Below are 5,168 nucleotides of genomic sequence, written 5' to 3'. Positions count from 1 at the left end.
ATGAATGAAACTGTACACGATGATACAGGTTCAGTCTCACCAACTTTCTGTGCAAGTGCAGAAAGTTCCTGCACTCAAGTACTCTAGAAATTAATTTTAAAAAATCAATGAACTGAGAGAGAGAAGAATCTGTGATAGGCAGAACCGAACTTGCAAATAATGACTGGCTAAATACAACAAATTTGGGAAATTAAAATTAGAAACAAGAAGGTAATTAGTAACATAATTGAAGCAGCATGGAGCTCCACATTCACTAATCATTTCAAGTTGCAACAAAGGTTGAAACAATCCAACAAATCATCAAGTTTCATTTTGCGAGGAAGGGAGTTGAAAGTAAGAGAGACTGTAGTAAACTTATATAGTTGCTGTTGTGGCCGACTGGTGAAGGCGATGGACTAGAAATCCACTGGGGTCTCCCCGCGCAGGTTCAAATCCTGCCGACTACCTATCCACCCTTTCTCATAAAATGTAAATTTCTTTGTACTCAATCATGCCTTCAGCAGAATGTTAGGGCGGCACGGTGGCGGAGTGGTTAGCACTGCTGCCTCACAGTGCCAGGAACCCGGGTTCGATTCCCGGCTTGGGTCACTGTCTGTGTGGAGTTTGCATGTCCTCTGCGTGTCTATGTGGGCTTCCTCCGGGTGCTCCGGTTTCCTCCCACAGTCCAAAGATGTGCTGGTTAGGTGGATTGGCCATGCTAAAATTGCCTGTTTGTGTCAGGGGGACTAACTAGGGTAAATGCATGGGGTTATGGGGATAGGGCCAAGGTGGGATTGTGGTTGGTGCAGACTTGATGGGCCGAATGGCCTCCTTCTGCACTGTAGGGATTCTAACATTGGTTCCCCATAATTAATGCACTGTTAACAGTCTGGTCGCCAGAGTACAACAATAATCTGAATGCACAGCAGAAGGTGCAGAATCTTTGAGATGGGCACTTTCAGAACTGAGAGACCATAATTATCCAGAAAGAAGGAACACGTTGGGATCTTTCTTTACATGAGGTAATGCTGAGGGAAGATGAACAGAAGATTAAAGTCCAACAGGTTTACTTGGAATCACGAGCTTTTGGAGCAGTGCTCCTTCATCAGGTGATGAAGGAACAGCGCTCCGAAAGCTCGTGATTCCAAATAAACCTGTTGGACTTTAACCTGGTGTTGTGAGACTTGTTAATGTGCCCAGCCCAGTCCAATGCCGGCATCTCCACATCAAGATCGACAGAGGCTGTTAAATTATGAATGCATTCGATAAGGTGGCCATCAAGAAGATATCTTCAATTGACGGGTGCTCTGAGATTCAGTATCAGTAAAATAGCACCGTCACTGATAAATCCAAAAACGTGTACAGGAGAAAAATATCTACTCATAGAATGTGGAGTTCATGACCACTTGGGGCAGTTAATATAAATAGCATGGAGTAACTTCAGGGGAATTCAGGAAAAACATTCAGTACGGAGCAGTAGAAAGCTGTGCTCATCGGGTTTAATGAAGAGAGATGGGCGAAGGGAACTGTGGAATATGTCACAGGCTGAATGGTTTGTCCATGAGCTACTCTTCAACGTGGCCCTATGTAATTAACACTTAATCACAATCAACAGCCGTTTCATCACTTCGCAAATATTGAAGTGGTTTATTAATTAGGAACTGCTCTATTTATTTAATTACTAGCAGTTTATTAATGTTCATATTTACTGCCTCCCAATTAATTTCTGCTTTATGAAAACCAGCAACTGTATTCTTCAGTCATAACTATCTCCTCTTGAGAGGATGGCCTTTGCTGAGCTAAAAAACAGAGATCGGTGTCAGTTATGTGTGTAGAGACTCAGATTCTAGGTAATTACTGGTCTGTCAAACATCTATCAGTTACAGAAGTGGATAATTCAGTGACCATAGTTCAAAATTCACCTCATGTGAAGACCAATATATAAAAAATAAGAAACATTCATGACCAAAAATTCTCAAGGCTGAGTTGAGGGAAGGGGATTAAACAGCAGTGAAACAAATAAAGTGTTTACAGGAACTATACTGAGTGTGAGAGTAAGTCGTCGAGAGGGTTTGAATGCAGTAACAATCTGGTCCTGATATTTAACTGCCTGTAACATTTCTTTCTTTTGGAGCAGTTCCAGCGGAGACTGAACAATATCAATTTCATTTCAATGTATACATTTATTCACAAACATGTTCAGCCAACAACAAAAAAAATGTTCTCACTGGTCACTGGTGACATTCAGAAACACAGAAACAGGTCCACGAGGTGGAGAGATCAGTCACCACAAACTATACATAAAATAAAACCAATTTTCTCTGGGTAGTGACTCACATGAAGGACAAATGTCCAGGAATATCACTCCTTTCTGTTGCCCGTACTGATGTCTGACTCAGCTATGCGCTTAACCAAATGATCTCACTGATCGGGCATCAGTAGATCAGTGTGGAACATTATCAATTGCACAGTAAAATTAGAAACCAAAACACACACAGATTTGCACAACTTCAGTGTTCACAGTCACTTACCAGGTGCACCAATGACAGCAAGAATTGTATAGTAAATTTTTAGAATCCTTTGAAATTGTTCCATATTTTTCTGGACGGTGTGATCTGTCCTTGGTGGTGCAGACAATCTCTCTGAATTAAACACTTGGGTGTTATATTTGCTGTGTCTTTTATACATTGTTGGATCTCCATGGGGACATTGAGATTACAACACCTTTCAATACAGTTTCTCCATAAGAACAAGTCAGCACATTGCAACAGCTGAGTTAACTCTCTGTTGTGAGAGAATATATTTAAAACTGAGATGACATTGGTAAACCCGAAAGACTGATCACTTTTAATCACACTAACCAACCAATGGAAATTGGAGGCACTATTCTCTCGCTGTGGTGTTGTTAATTTAAACACCATCATGTCCTTCCCCAAATCTCACACTATTACACTGACCACCTCACTCTGCTGTGTCTATTTAACATTTACATTTCAAATATGAGCTGTCTGCTCAGAACTGTTCCAGTGCACTCTGAGATGTGGCTGCCTTCTTTAACTCTGATGCAGAGATGCTGGTGTTGGACTGGGGTAAGCACAATAAGAAGTCTCACAACACCAGGTTAAAGTCCAACAGGTTTTTTTGGCCCTAGCATTCGGAGTCTCAGACTCCTTCTTCAGGTGAGTGAGAAGTTGTGTTCACAAACAGGGCATATACAGACACAAACAAGCTGAACAGAAACTGATAGTCAAGTTCTGCACACATGAGGACGGCCTCAACCGGGATCTTGGGCTCATGTCACACTGTCTGTAACCCCCACAACTTGCCTGGGCTTGCAAAATCTCACTGACTGCTCTGGTTGGAGACAATACAGATCTCTTTAACCTGTGCTTGGCCCTCTCTCCACTCACATTGATTAAGACTTTGATTACCTGTGAAGACTCGCATTCCAACCATTATCTTGTAAATTGAGTTTGTGTCTTTATATGCCCTGTTTGGGAACGGAACTCTCACTTACCTGGAGAAGGAGCAGCGCTCTGAAAGCTTGTGCTGCCAAATAAACCTGTTGGACTTTAACCTGATGTTGTGAGACTTCTTACTCTTCTTTAACTCTGACCAGTCTGTTCAATAATTCAGATGGGGACCTTTTCTTGACGGATTCTGAAAAGAATACTTTCCCTCAACTCAACTAAGACAGTCCTTCAAATTGGTACATTCCCTGAAACTAATACGTTCTCTCAAATTGATACAGTCCCTCAGCTGTGACCTTCCGTAAAACTAGTACAGTCCCACAAACTAATACAGTCCCCAAACTGGTACCGCCGTTCAAACCAATACATTCTCTCAAACTGGTACAGTCCCTCAACTGTGACAGTCGCTCAAACTAATACATTCCCTCAAATGTGTCTAATGCTGCAATGATTAGTGGTAGATGAGACGATTGGAATTGCTTAGAAACAACAGAGAATGTCTCACAAAAAATGAGAAACTGCAGGTATCAGCACTCTATTCAAACTGCTGCAGTCCCTTAACTTATAATCCCTCAAATGAAAACAGTCCTTCAAACTAATGCAGACTCTCAACCAGATACTAAAATCGGTACAGTCCTCAAGTTAATACAGCCCCTTAAACTCATGCAGTCGCTCATATTAATTCCAAACTTTAAACTAACACTGTGTCCCAAAATATCCCCTCCTGTAGTTCGTTGATGCAATGTGAGAGTTGCTGGCTGGGCCACCATTTGTTACCCATCCCTTGTCGTCCTTGATAAAGTTTGTGCTGAGTCAACTTCTTGACCTCCTGCAGTGCATCTGGCTGAGATATTCCCCCGCAGTACTGTTTGGGAGGGAGAGTGCGATGATTTTTACACGATGACCATGAAGGAATTGTGATGTAGCTCCAAATCAGGATGGTGTGTGACTTGGATGGGAACTTGTAGATGGTGTCATTTCCTGCAACTGCTGCTTTGTTCCTCCAGGTGGCAGGTTTTTTATCCAATTCAATCCAATCAAAGTCCAATTCAAAGTCTCAGCCAGTGAGACATTCCCGATCCAAGCTGACAAGACAGGCTCACCACTTCCTGTCTTAAGCTTGATCGACATGATCCAAGCTGATTGGAGCAGGCATGGCACCTTCTCCAAGGCTTGATCTCATTTGCATCTTAGCCAAAAGGTCGAGATGCTGCTTTAAAAGATTGCTTCAGATGAAGCCTCAGTGTAACCTCATGACTTCAACCGAGTGCAGGACAGCAAAACTACACTTGATCTTACCTCAAAGGCGTTCCTCAAGGTGGCAGATATCACAGGTTTGGAAGGTGCTGTCGAAGAAGGCTTGATGAATTGCTGCAGTGCATTTTATGCATGCTACACAATGCAACCACTCTTCACTGAAGGTGGAGGGAGTGAGTATGTAAGGTAGGTGAACGGCATGCTATCTGGATGGCATATAGCTTCTTGAGTGCTGGTGCAGCATTATTCGGTCATGAAAAGGGGCCTGATTCGGGAAAATCCTAAATCATTCTCTAAATACAGTCAAGGGAAAAGGTTAACCAGGGAAAGAGTTGGGCCCATTGGAGGCCAAGAGAGAAATCTGTGTCTGAAGATGAAGGAGATTGAAAGGGTATTAAATGAATACCTTCTCATTGGTCTTCACTCAGGAGAAAGAAGACATAGGTACAGGATTCAGGAGAA

General features: G+C 42.4%; 1 non-coding gene across 1 annotated transcript; it reads left to right on the top strand.

Annotated features, from left to right (window-relative positions):
• The first annotated feature begins 364 nt into the window (after window positions 1-364).
• trnas-aga (transfer RNA serine (anticodon AGA)) lies at window positions 365-446 on the top strand. The gene has a single exon. It is a non-coding gene; the product is annotated as a tRNA-Ser (tRNA).
• The last annotated feature ends 4,722 nt before the right edge of the window (window positions 447-5,168 follow it).

Source organism: Mustelus asterias, chromosome 8 (genome assembly GCF_964213995.1).
Source record: "Mustelus asterias chromosome 8, sMusAst1.hap1.1, whole genome shotgun sequence".
Taxonomy (NCBI): Eukaryota; Metazoa; Chordata; class Chondrichthyes; order Carcharhiniformes; family Triakidae; genus Mustelus; species Mustelus asterias.
The sequence above is the reverse complement of the archived record's forward strand: the minus strand, read 5'-3'. Positions and strand labels throughout refer to the sequence as shown.